Here is a 15,137-nt window from a genome sequence, read left to right on the forward strand (position 1 = left end):
ATGTAGTTGAGTTGCCACAGCTATGAGCTCTCTTCATACAAAAAACTAATGTTTTACACCAAATAGGAAAAAAAGTTAAAAAAAATACCATCCTCTCTTCTTAAACTTCAATAGGCTATGCATTTTATATCAGTTATAGGAAATAAATATTAACATAAAAATCACAAATATTTATTACAATGACAATAAAATATAATAGATTTATTTAATATATAGCAAATTCAGGAGCTGTTTAAACTTTGCTGGTATTTACGAGTGTTTCATAAAATTTAATTGAGGTACTGGAAATTTGTATTAATTTCTCGTTCATTATATTATTTTATACTTGTTTCTGAAAGAACTCGAACAAATCACAATATTATATTTGAGTCTTCATGAAAACTGTTTTCGTTGTTAACATTTATTCTTAACATTTGGCTGACTAGAAATATTTCTACCACCATTAAAAATTATCCTACCATGTAATTTGCGTTGAATTACGTAAATTTCTTGTAATTTATTTAACTATGAAATATATATTGAAAGTGTCTTGTAATACACATTTTAGAAAATTTCAGTTTTAGAGCAGGAGTGCATTTTTCATTGAACAACAGAACACAAAAATCTGAAATCATTAATTTATTTTCAGTGTAGTATATGTAGATGTTAACTGAGATTATACAGTAAAACCCCGATAAGACGCTGTTCAAGGGACCGGGTGTAAACCGCGTATTAACCCGGACTGCATATTAGGCAGGTATACTAATTTTGACTTATATACAGTATCTATTAGCATTTTTTTTTATTGAAATGCATGATTCATGAAAGGTAATATAGTATTACTCCATTATGTAATTACTGTACTGTACGTCAAAGACATTTACAATATGTACTGTACTTAATTCTTTTGGAAAAAAAAAAAATGCCATTTATAGTTGTTTGCCGTGTGCGTGTTCTCCAAGTCCTCATGTTTACCACACTTCAGTTTCTGCGATTACATCCTCCCGACGTCGCAGCTGTAGTGATTGAGTCGCGATTTTTTATTATCATTTTTAATATCGATAATGGGATTCCTAATGAATCAGAGAGTTATTTCTGAGTAAGAATACTGTTCTCATCGTACTTTCGTAAGCTTTCCAATTTTTCCGACACAGAAAGCGCTTTTCATTTGACACTCATTGTAATGACATTCACAGACACTTCAATACACTAAAGGACAACAAACTGTCCAGCAAAAATTTCCAAAATTTTATTACGGCCGAGTGAGGAATGCTGTTTGAGAGAGAGGGTTAGCAAGAGGGTGAGGTATTGTAGGCTTTAACCACGCAGATAAAGTGTCGAATAAGAGAGCGTAACAAGAGAGTGGGGTATACTAAGGTATGAAGTATGAAGGTTTAAATGTGCAGGTAAAGGGTCGAATACCAATACTTTTCAGGTTAATGGCACCAGTGAGTTCAATGAAAAAGATGTTTCATTGCTGTTACAGTACATTGCTGAAAATTACATCGAAAATATTCCACAAAAACAGCGTATTATGCGGGACTTGAGCACAACAAATGGGGTATTTTATAAAGGCGTTATATATGAAATGTGCAGGGACCGGACAAAAAAAGCGTATTACACGGGATAGCGTAATAAGCGGGCGCGTCTTATCGAGGTTTTACTGTATCTTGTGCGAATCAAAAGTTGCGAACTAGACCGTGTGAGTCATTTTTGAGAAATTACTATTTTGTGAATAATATTTTCTCCAAAGTGCCCTTACAGTCTGACTTAGAATATTTATTACCATGTAGTCTGAAAGGTGGTGTAATTATTCATTAATTGTGAACCTGAAGTATATTTAGTAATTCAGACACCATTACTGCTGAGATGGTTTGTCACAGATCACGTGTCAGTACAGACATACAAGAAGCGTTTATCTCCAAACATTTTGTAAATTTCAGTAGAAGAAATATGGAATTATATACAGTTGTGTTGTCTAATTTTTTTCAGGTTAGTAATTCCAAATGCAACGAATAGAGTGGAAAGGGAAAAATTGTATATAGTTTGAAGTAGTTACTGTACTTCATTTCTGTTATGCTAGTCCCTGAATTAAGGATATGGTAAGCCAATATTTATCCTTCTACAGGCGTACCTTGTGTTATATTTAGTTTCAAACTAGTATGATTGCTTTATATTCAGATTTATTATTTTGTTACTTTATGTGAAAGTTCGGTTTTGCTATTATGCATAGTATCAATATCTAAGAGTTTGTGATTTTGTGAGATAGCACATAAAATTGAGACAAAAGTGTGATTATAATTTACTATTGTCTGTTTATTTATGCACATATATTATTTTGGTTTGAAGGTTCAATGTATAATACTCTTTAATGCAACTAGGTTTCTTCGATAGCTTACGTATTTTGGGTAAGTGCCGTTATGTTTGAAAATGCTTTCATAAATTTCTTACCTGATTTGGAAAAAATTATTAATTAATATGAAATTTACACATAATTGTGTACAAAGACTCTTGTGTGGTGCCTGAAAATTCATTTTCTAATCGTTTTTTGTTGAAAAATGGATATGTGAACAGAAGGTTATTTAATTTCATCACAGGGAAATTTAATTTATATCCCACAAAGCTATTTTAAGCTGGCAATTCAACAAATTTTATATTTTCAACATCTCCAAAATGCGTTTCCATTTGTACAGTCATTTGTACTTGGCGTACCGAGCGAATAGGGATTATAAAGAATGGACACTGAGCGAATTTTCCTGTGTTTTGTTTCTCTGTGCGCCAGCGTTTAGTTCCACTTTCAAGCGCTAGAGGTTAGTGTAATCGAGCATACGCTAAGATAATAATTGAGTATAGATTTGAGACACAGGATCCAAACATCGCCTACCTTATTGCATAATCCAGTAATGCTTTGCTTCAAATAAATTCAAGTTAACAGCTTTTCCTTATTTCTCAATGACAAACTAGTAGTAATAATATTTTTTTTTTATATTTCAGATATAATAAATTATATTATAAAATAATATAATATATTATAAAATTATGTATCAAATTCGTTTAATATTTGTATATAATATAATATAGGTATATGATTTTACTTCTCATAAGAGTTTTGTTTTTCCATTTTCACTGCTATCAAATCATTACATATTTTAATTGTTGTTGGGGTCAGCGTCTCAACTCTCATTATAAAGGAACTCTAGAGCCTAGACATTACAGTTAATGACGGATTTATTATTTTATGGATCCAATTTATTTTATTTGAGTACTTAATGTACCTAGATGTATTAATTATATGTGTTATATTTCCGCTGTGTCGACTGCTAGCTGGTGTGATGTCAGCGCCAACTCTAGGGAGAAAGCAGAATCTCACGCTCTAGCTGGCTTGAAGGTCATTGAAATCGGTCCGGCTACATCAAAGGTACCGACGCGAAGTGTCCATTCTTTATAATCCCTATTCGCTGGCGTACCTTTGAAGCCAGAAGAGCACTGCAAATGATTACATATAAACTGTTCTTGTCTGGAGAGGAGTCCCAGTAATTTAAGATAATTCCCTTTGTTGTTGGAACTTTCATCTTCAAGCATCGTAATGCTGTATTGAGGCTGGAGAAATATTTTTTGAACACTTATTATAATGAGTTCTTATATAAATTATTTTAATTGTTCTTTTAGTCAACATACTTTAGTTAAAAGTGCATAATGATCAAATAATGAAATGTTTGAGTTTTTATTTGGCGAGGTTTGTGACTACCAAACAGAATGTTTCTGGACATGGGTTCCTATGTGAAAAATGTTCATACTGAACCTTTACCATCGCTCAAAGTTTGTAACAAAGCTGCGGTTACATCCCGTGTAATTGAAAATGAAACAAAATACAAATAAAAGAAAAAATACGAATAAAATAATTGATTTTCTGTGATCATGATACTATTAGCATTTATAATAATTAAATGAAAACTTAGAAGAACTTGCTATGTTTTGTGATGTAAATTTCTAATCGTTATTAATGACACAAAAATCTTTTTTATATATGATTAAAATACCTATTCCAGGACTACTTTTTGCAGATGATTGTGCTTTTGGAGCATTTTTGGTGATTGGGCTGTAAAAGACGATTGATGAAATTAATAGTTTCTGTAAAACTTGGGATCTGAAAATTAACGAAAATAAATCAAAAATGCTAATTTGCAAAAATGGGAATGTACATGGTTTTTCTAGTATGTGACCACTTGTGGACCCAGACAAGCCACAAGTCTCTCCTCCACACTGAAAACTTTCGTATTCACATCGCCATCTTGCATCATCGGCTGATAATTTCCATATGTTATGGTTTCCCTCAGATTTGCTAGATGTCTCCTGCCATAATCACACCATGAAATACGTCATATGAGTGTCACCAACACATTTTTTCACACACAGATTTGTTATGCAGGAAAAATAAACAGGTGGGCTATTCCATATGAAATTGATCAGTAAAAAAACCTCGGATTTTTTTAATACTCTAATTTTTTCCCTATTTATACAAGGTGCTAAGGAGAGTGCATTTTCAAAAATATACTATCGAAAGTCAAACGGTTTTCGTACTATTGAGCGACAAATTTAGCATATTTTATAAAAACAAGCCTCTTTCAGCGCTCAGAACTCTGGAACAATTTACTGCAGAACATTGAACGGGAGCTCATTTTGAAGCTGACATTTGGTAGGTTATGATAAGAAGTAATCCTTATTTTTATTGTATACAGAGAGACAGATAATCTGATTTTACTTACTTTTAGGCTTTTTGCCCATTTGTAAAAATGTAAAAAATATTGAGAAAAATCCTTGGATTATTAAGAGGGATTCGGCATTGTTTGCTTAGTGGCTCGGCAATAAGTTTCGAGGGTATTAAATAATTATTTTCACACGCCTAGAGTTGAACGGCGCAGTACCACAGGCACTGGCCGAGAGCTGAAGATAAGCGAGCGTTGGGCGTAATTTTACTCCTGTGTTTATGAAAACTTGTGATAAAGCTACCCCAGCTATGCGCTACTAGACGAAACATCACGTGTTTGTCTCCTGGCCTTGCTTGCCTAGGGTAGCTCCCGCCTCACAGTCAGCTGGTTACTTCACATGCGTACTATTTATTTTCTTTATTTGATATTTTCAATACTTTCTTATCAACGGTGCACCAGTAAAAAATATGTGTTTATTTGTACTTTCAAAGCGGAATCTAACCATATATTTTAAAAATATTTTTTCGTGGGCAAAGGCGTCTTAATGAAGAAAAATCTTAATTTCTCCATTTCCATAAAAAGTAAGAAAAACTGTTTACATGTCAATATAAACTTTAATTTCTCAACATCACAATAAACCATGATTTTGATCATTGGGTGAAATGGTTTCGGAGCCACAACAGTTTAAAGTTGCTAATTTTATGAAAATACGATAAATTTAAATATTTTTAATTTAAACACTATGAAGTTCTGATGCCTCAAACTTTGCACAAAGCATTGTATCACAGTTGTCAACGGACAGGAAAAGTTTCATTGTATTTAAAAATTGCAAGGTCAATTTCCTCTATATTTTGGTCGATTTGAGATGGAATAGCCCAGGTGTAGTAGGACTTGTATTTCTAGGATGTTATTTGCGTCTTTGTTACTAAAAATAGGTAACTCTGAATTTTATTCAGTAACCAAGGAACATTAGCAACACTTGATATGAGACACTTTCTTCTTTGGTTTAAAAATGCTAGTTAAAGAAACCTGTGATAGGCAAGGTATTGATAAATTTCAATAATATATTGTATGTCTGTTTATTTATCTATTTATTTTTATTTATTTATTTATTTTAAGGTGTTGGTGTTGAAAGTACTACTATTTCATAATATATGTTCAAATTGCTGGTTCGTTCTGCAATGGATTTATGACACCTTTTCAGCATATTGCACCAGAAAAACCGCAAAGTATTGACCCTAAAGGAATTGCAGATGTCAGTAATTTTTTAAAATCTGTTTATTTTACGACGCTTTATCAACTGCGATAGTTATCTAGTGCCTAAGTGAAATGAAGGTGATAATGTCGCGAAATGAGTCCAGGGTTCAGCATTTGTTCTTAATGAGTCGAGGGAAAGCCCTGGAAAAAACCTCAACCAGGTAAAGGCTGGTTCACAATAAACCGGAAACGAGAATCGGAACGAAAATGATAAAATTGTTAAAATGTGTACATTTAAATGTGAGCATTCACAATTAACGAAAAGCTTGCCGGAGCCCGGGATCGGGAACAGAGATTTGGCCAAGTTTCAACTTTGGCATTCACGTTTCCGATCACAGCCCACTAGATTCATTCTATTGCCGTCTAAAAGCTATTTTGTCGTCGTACATTTTGTAGCAAGAAGACCGTGACATAACCTATGCATTATTTTGTTCTGTGCTGTGCATCATGGAGCAAGTTTTATTTGATGAGATTCTAATATTGAGTGTTGAGGAAAATCCTCACGTTTACGATAAGCGGCGCGCCTCATATAAAGATGAGAAAATGAAGGAGAATACGTGGCTTTCAATAGCTGCATCTTTGAACACCGATCGTAAGTGAATCATATTTTATTACTGTATTGGTTGTATTACACACTACATATTCATGCTTCAATTCAATAATTACTGTTGTGTTCATTTTTTTCTATTACAAATGTTTCTTCTCTAATTATTTTTCGTTATGGTAGACTTAAAATAGGTTGTGTTAATAAAGATGCATTGGCATATTTATAGTACCGTACCTATAATGAAATGTTTCAGTTGAAATTTCGAAGTTGGTTAACCTGTGTTTATTGTGAATCAAAAATTTTCATATTCACGTCCTCTGCTTCTCGTTTTCATTCTGGTTCTTGTTCCCGGTTTATTGTGAACCAGCCTTAACTTATCCAACCAGCATTTGAACCCGCTTGTTTCACGGTCAAACATGCTAACATTACAGTACAGCGATGGACCAGTGATTGTTCTTGTAAATGTACAGTATTTCACTCTCTGTGTGCCTTTGTATGCTTCGTTGTTTTTTTCATTTTAATTAATCCAATCACACCTGAAATTTATAAGAGAGCCAAAGTTCCTGGAGTATTGTAAAATGATATAGAATTAACGACGAATAAATTAATATGTCAAAAATTCCGTGGTTCTTACATTAAAAGACGTCTATTAAAACAACATGAATGGTGAGACTCGAACCCGTAACTTTACTATTATTGGCTGCGCGTCTTAACTCAGATAGAATATCTTTTTCATTTGAGATTTTATGGGTGAGTATTTACAGAGTATGGGGTTGCATAACTTTATATAAAGAAGGCGGTGGAATCTTACCTGATGTGTGTATGCATATACAGTGCATTAAAAAAGATAAATTAAGAACAGATTTAGCAACATTCTGCATGAAAATTATCCAAGGCTTCTATAATTGACACGAACAGATAATAGTTAGTTTTTCTATCAATTCTCTTTTAAACACTAAATACAATGGATGGTTAAAGTCAGAAGTCAATGTAGTAATCTTTCTGAAAGAATGTCTAACAACCAAACATTCTGATGGGGGCAGATAAAAAAGTTACCGGTAATTTTTTTTCTTCCACCATGTTAATAATGTCAAAAGAAATGCTTATACAAATTTTGGCCACTTGACCGCAATTACGAGGCCGTCCAGAAAGTGAAAAAAACACAATTACATAGAGAGATTTATTGAAACAGATACAGCAATTGTTGCGCTATTTTTCAACATATCTTCCACTGGAATTGAGACATTTGTCATACCATGGGATCAATTTTTGTATCCTTGTGTTGTAGAAGTCAGCCGCCTGGGATCGGAACCAGCGTTTGACAGCTGTTTGCACTTCTCTGTCGATCCCATGATATGACAAATGTCTCGATTCCAGTGGGGAATATGTTGAAAAATGGTTCAACAATATTGCTGTGTCTGTTCTAATGAATTTTTTCAATGAAATTGTGTTTTCTTTCTGTTAACGGCCCCTGGCAAACTTATTTTTTTTACAGCCCTCGTAATTGCGGTCGAGTGGCCAAAATTTGTATAATCACTTCTTTTGATGTTATTAACATGGTGAAAGAAAAAAATTAACTTTTTTTATCTGCCCCCATTAGAATGTTTGCTTGTAAGTGAAACGATTTTATTGTAACACTAATGGACCTCCACCAGGTTCCGAAAATAGAGCATGTATGTAACTGACGACTGGTGTTCAGAAAAAATCGTAAACTTACACTGGACTGATTGTATGGTATTTATATTAGCTACCTAATTAACTAACCTAGCATGTAGGCTATTCCGAAATAGTACAAAATAGCGAGTGGTTGGTGAGAGATTTAATCCACAATTTTATGAACAAAATGGTGATATAACCATATATGTGCTTCAGTCACTTATATTGTGATGTTATGAGAGTGGTAACACTAATCTGTTACTGTGCTATGATTTAGCATTTTTGTTATTTATGTTGTTATACCTTACATTGAAATATATTGTATACTGATATCATTTACAATTACTACTATTTTGTTTACTGTTGGGTACTGATGTTTTATTTTGTGTTATGTGCAGGGTTGCCAAGTGCTGGAAAACTTTTAGACATAACATTTTTTGACAACGAAACTACTCGAACTTTGCAAAATTATATGGGCAGATGAGATAATATTTCTGGCTTATGATAAATTAATTTTGAAAAAAAAATAAATAAATAAAATTAAACCATACTATCAATCCATATTATGTGACAAATGTATTTAATATTTGTCCATAGATTGAGTCTTCTTCAGGAATTTTTTATCTCGAATGTGTCTGAAAAATTTTTTTGCGACTCATGTCAAAATCAATAGTGTTCTGAACCTCAGATTGAGTAATTATTCTATTGTGCATCTCTTTCTATAGTCTGTCCATTTAACATTTATTCAGGAGAATACTCTTTCCACAAGAGCTTTGGACCCAGGGTTACTAAAAACAAAAGATATTAGTCTTGAAATATTTTTCATATCCTGAGATTTTTCAAGTTTTAACATTTATACCCATATGAGTACCATCTCAATGCATAAAATTCTTCATGCATTTCATCAATCCCTAATTTTGAACATCTCAGCTGCATATTTCAGGTCATCAAAATGCATTAAAGATTGCTCTAAGAATTTTGAAGCTTTTTTTTCAAAGCTCTTCCATCAATATCAAAATACAGGGACATCATTTTATTTTTGCTTCAATTTTTATTGTACCTGAGTTTTTTTAATGTACTTAACTCCCACCCCTTCTACTAATGAAGTTCAACTGTCCTCCACACAGAACCAAGATCGCATATACAGTCATAGTAGCCTTGCGGTCATAGTAAACAGTACGTAACAAAAATATGTTTACATTTTCCGGTGACGAAAGAGCTTTCAATATTGAATCATTTTCGCACAGGTACTGTCGCATCCTGGTTTCCCCCACCTGCTTCTGTTCGCCTCTGTTCTATTCACTAGTGGCTGGGCTGTCTTAGCTCTTTTCTGAGAACATTAATTTCTGTTAGGAATTGGACGTCTACGTAATATTATACCTATACCAATTGTTTAAAATAACTTAAATAAAAGGGCCTCGTTAAGTAATTAACTGTCACGTGATTTTCTCCCTTTCTACGACCCTGCGACATAACCACTTGGATGGATAGTAGATAGTATGTCTGAGTAATTTTATCTTTTCGGATCTGGCAGAAGTGAAGATTGAATTTACAGTACGTAAGGTACTCTTTTATAGAGTAGGTACAGAATTATTTCAACTTGAGTTACTGATACGAAGTACGAATCTGGTAATTAGAATTAGGCACAATAGTCTATAGTGCGATAATATGCACATTAGAACTGAAGCCTATATCGAAATGAACGGCCACCATTTTCAAAATGATAATATCCATATTATGATTATTTTTCAATTTAACTTCATTCTCTATATCATACACTAATGTGCTGTAGACAGTATAATATACACTCCATAATGAATACATCTGCATGAACAGCTCAGTTCGTGAGTAAAAAACACTCATTGTTAATACTGTACTGTATTTTGAATCAACAAAAACCCAATGAAAATTATCAAACTCAAAAGCGTGATATTTCCTAGTTTACGTAAATGGATGAACTACTTTTCTTTCCTCCTATACCTAGTAAAGTGATTTATTTGTATATTACGCCAGTATCATCGAACTCCAATCGTGGAAAGGGGTAGCAAATGGTGTTTCCAGTTTTCAATCGTTGATCCGAAGGTATATAGAAAATGTTAGTAAAAATAAAATGATGTCCCTGTATTTCCCAAAATAATTCAGCATGTTTTGATAGAAGATCAAAATAATTCATTAAAATTTTGTGATGTTACTGAGATAATAGTTTATTCAAAATCTTGCTTGTATTTGCACCAACAAATTTTATCATTGATTGTAAACTTTAACTGGCATCCCCTCAATAATATTAAAATATTTTACTGGATGTATATCTGGGGCGGGGGCATCCTGGTGTTGTACAAGATGGAGAAAGGAAAACAAATATGAAATATCGGGATTTCCCGAAAAAATTAGGAAGATTGGCAACCCTAGTTGTATATACTGCAGGCAAAGCTATTTCAACAGTATGCAGATAAATTCTTACGTTTGGCTTAATACATTTTTAAAGGAATTGATTGTTATGAAAGCTTAACATTTGACATTAATTTGGTTATCGTGAAGAATTTTTTTCAGCAAAGAAATGCAGGTAAAATAATTATTTTAAGATATATTTGACGCTGTATTTTCACTTATAAGTTGACCTTGAATGTATTCTGAAGAAACTGAAATGCAATGCAATATAATGTATTGCAGGAGGGCTACACAAACTTTTATCTTTATTTACTATTGTGATTTGAATTCAGTGAGAAGTCTTACTAATTTATCGTCTGTACAATGAGGCAAGCAGATTAATGAGGTCTTGTTGCACATAAGAATAGTTTGAAGTGCTAGCATGATGTAGATGGATCATATTGAACACAATTAGTTCGTGGGGGACAATAGGGGAGTGAACTGTGCACAGTGAGACGATATGAAAGCAGTCAGGTCTTCCTCCCACGTAAATATAAAGATTTTTTTTACTAGGGCTGGATAAAAAGTAATGGCAACAGTTCGATATTTCTGACATGACATTATTCACAGGGGTACAACATTTACGTAACTTCTATATAGTCGCCCCCCTTATTTATTACCTTTTGCCAAATGTTTGGAAGGCATCGTACACCATCAGCACGTCCAACTTTGTTGATGTTCCATATTGACCACCTTATAGCATGGATAAGTTCATCTCTGGTATAGTACCGGGTCCTCTCAGTATTTCTTTCACTTTGGTGAAAAGATCGTAATCACATGGACTCATATCGGGTGAGTACGGTGGATGTTCCAGAATCTCCTATTGTCAGCGGCGCAAGAGGTCCTTGACAGCAGCAGCGGTGTGACTCCTTGCATTGTCATGAAGAATGACGGGGTTCTGTACCACCAAGTATCGTCGTTTTCTCCTGAGGGCTGGACGAAGGTGATGCTGCAGGAACCTGCAGTAGTAGTCAGCATTTGCCGTCAGCCTTGGAGGTGCAGCATGGTGCAGTATTACCCCATCAATGCCATACGCCACAATGAACATCACCTTCACAGCACTTTGTGTAGGGCGCACTTTCTTCGGACGAGACGAAGCTGGGTGCTTCCATTCATTTGATTGACGTTTCAAGTTTGATTGGTTTGTATGAGCGAGCCCAGGTTTCGTCCATAGCGACGATTCGTCCAAGAAAGTCGTCATCTTTCCTTTGGTACCGGTCCAACAAGGCCTGTGCGACTGCATAGCGGTGCCATTGTTAAACCTCGGAAATTTCATGGGGTATCCAACGCCCTGTAATTTTGCGGTAACCCAGAATGTCTTGCAGGATATGGAGCACAGTTTTGTGACATACTCCGACTTCCGCTGCTAACTCATGCGAAGTCCATCGGCGATCAGCATCCAACAGGGAAGCAAGGAGTTGAACTGTGTTGTTCTCCACGTGGTGTCGTTCCGTACAGAGGTTGTCCTGAACGGCATCCCTGCCTTCCCAGAACACTTTAACCCATCGTGCCACTGTGTGATATGAGAACACTGCATCGGCGCATGCTTCACGCAGTTCCTGAAAACATTCTTGTGCACTACGACCTCGTGTCACTTCAATTTTGATCCAGGAATGTTGCTCTAGTTTTGTAAACGTGGTCTTAGGGCGCTCGCACTATTCCTATGAAAGTCAACTTTCTACACACTGCAGTAGATTGACAGAGTACTGTCGCTGCTGGCTGCACTAACTCATCTAGCAGTCCTTGTTCATGTCCATACAGCTGGCAGCTCTCGAACGCACCGTCACGTGACAGCAGTGTTGCCATAACTTTTTATCCAACTTATGTATTAGAATAAATGCTACCATTTGTAAAAGTAAAATAAATAAATAAATACATAATTTTTAATAAGATACAATGTGATGTTTTGCATTACGCAGAAATCTCCTTTGTAACACAGACTCCAATTAGGAAGCTTGCCTCATTTATCATGCAAAGATTAATAGACAGTGAGTTTTTACATATCTATTATTTATTTTATTTATTGAAATATTACATAACAATTTTACGTGAACAAAAAGTTATGCACAAACATCGTTAAAATATGTTTTATAAAATATATGCTAGAGACTTTGCTTATATTTGACAGTCATACATTCTCACATCATTGCTAGAACATACTGATTTTACACACTCATGAATAGGTAATTTGCTTATACTTGATAACAATGGGTTATTCACTAGCCTAATAATATTTTAGCAAGATATGTGAGTTTTATAAAACTTGATAGGCAATTTGCTTATAATGACAATATTAGAGTTCCTATTTCTTAGCTTAGCAGTCTCACAATAGCATTTTGGCACTTCATGGTAACACATATTCCATATTACATTATGTAATTGATTTAAAATCATTCAATTACTGAACCAGTTTCTTCAACCTTTGTTAAATTATAACAGTGTGTTATTCCATTTTAACTGTAAACTTAACAGTTGAAGCATTTTTTCAACTACTGCTAGTACTAACAGGCTGTTAAAACCTGTGTTAATTTAACTGCCCAATTTCATGCAGTTAAATCATTTAACTCTCTGTTAGCATAGAAGTATCCAATATGGCTAGTGCATTAGATGCTGAACTTATATATCTGGATTGTTTAGAAAATGATATCCATGAATACATAAACAGAGGGGATGATTTCTGTGATTTGACAGACCAGAAGTTCATACAAAGATATAGTTATTTTCTGCCAAGCCTCACTTTTCGCTTTCAACTTAGATCCGTTTGTTTGTTTATTCTCATTAATTGGTTTATACTGCGAAATAATTTCCAGCAGAAGGTTTCTTTCGAATGAAGAGAAATTAGTCTCACGATTTCTTTTTGTTCCAGTATTTTCCATTTCATAACAGCAACACCAATACGCCGCTCCACGCTATTGTGATACAGACGAGGAAAGAAGCAGAAATCAAACCTAAGAGAATAGAAAGACTTCTATCCTCTCTGAATCAAACAATGGAAACAAGCGAGAATCGCAATTGTCAGAGTTCAGAAAACAGAAGTGAGCCTATACTTGGTTATAGATTATGGTTAAACTCTAGAATCTCTGGTCATAACAGAGAGTTAACAAACAGAATGTTAAAATGTGAATTGTAAAGTTGAAGAAACGCAATATTTTTAACAGCAATTCATACCTTTAACTTACAGTTAATTAACGCTATGTTAGGTGCATTTTAACAAAGGTTGAAGAAACCGGGCCAATCTTATTTCTGAGTTATAATAAGTTGTGCAATACAAAAATACATTATAAAATAATGTAAAAGCAATAAAAACAATATAATTTGATATAAATCTTGTGTAAAATATTATATATAAACCCTTATTCTTACACTGATGTCCTTTATCCTTGCAAGGTTGTATATATTTTTTTAATAACTTGTCGTTTTTTTTTTTGTTATGTTATCTAAGACTATTCAGATATTGTTTTAAATGTAAAGCCTATTAATTATATTGTTATAATGAACAATTTACCAGAAATATGTCATGTTGAAGAAGAAATTTACGTCCAGTGCTTAGCTTCCAGAAATTGTGATTTGTAACTAAAACAATATTAGCTTGAAAATATAATGATAGACATTGTATGTACCCTAAACATCACGGGAATAAGCCAGTCTTATGGCCAGTTTGTCCAAGTAATGTTTAATTTTGCTTAACGAATGTTAAATTAACAGTCTATTTATTTTTAACGCTTTGTTAATGTATTTTCCATTTGTTCAACATAATTTTGTTTAAGATAACCAACACTTAACTATAACGTCTGTTAGCACTATTTTAACTACTCAACAACATGCTACACATGTAAGACAATTTTTGATTGGCTAAAATTAATCTTTAAATTCTATATTATAGAGTGAGTCATGAAACTTGCATAAAATGACAACCTGTTATAGTAGGCCATGCTCCATAAACAAACAGTTGACAAATGAAAGTTGTAGGTGACGTGCTGAATAATAATTACAAAGTAAGGTTATATTTCCTCATTGCTATTATGGATACGAAATACGAAATAAATAAAATAACACTGATGTATTTAAACAGTCCAAAGTATTTTTTAAATGTTATGTTAAGTCATATGCTAAACATTCCCTACAGAGAGAGACAAAATATTAATTTCGCAACCTCTGTTCGAACAGCTGTGGAGACATCGGCCATATTTAACTAACTGTTAAACGAGTTAACTGCCCGAAATCCTACATTTAAAATTAACAAACTGTTAACAATCTGTTAAACCAAACTGGTGTTGAAAACATACAATTTTATTAATTAACAAACTGTTTAGAGTTTAACAGTCGTTAAATTTTCTAACAATACTTGAAAAAACCGGCCATTAATTTTATGTAACAAATATAAAATAGCTAATTCCAAGATGAAATTGCACATTCAAAAGAAGCTTTCTACATCATTATATCGTGTACAACAACATGATATCAGTGGTTTAGAAATATGTATCAGTCTAAATGAGAGAGTGTTAAGAAAACATTAAACATGTATTTTATGTTAGAAATGTAATCGAAATAGGAAGTATGGC

The 15,137-nt window shown here is 33.6% G+C and overlaps 1 long non-coding RNA gene across 1 annotated transcript; it reads left to right on the forward strand.

The window, feature by feature from the left end:
• Window positions 1–83: 83 nt before the first annotated feature.
• Window positions 84–13,900, forward strand: LOC138703793 (uncharacterized). Its single transcript, XR_011333265.1, has 2 exons — window positions 84–12,002; window positions 12,036–13,900. It is a non-coding gene; the product is annotated as an uncharacterized lncRNA (long non-coding RNA).
• The last annotated feature ends 1,237 nt before the right edge of the window (window positions 13,901–15,137 follow it).

Source organism: Periplaneta americana, chromosome 7, assembly GCF_040183065.1.
Source record: "Periplaneta americana isolate PAMFEO1 chromosome 7, P.americana_PAMFEO1_priV1, whole genome shotgun sequence".
Taxonomy (NCBI): Eukaryota; Metazoa; Arthropoda; class Insecta; order Blattodea; family Blattidae; genus Periplaneta; species Periplaneta americana.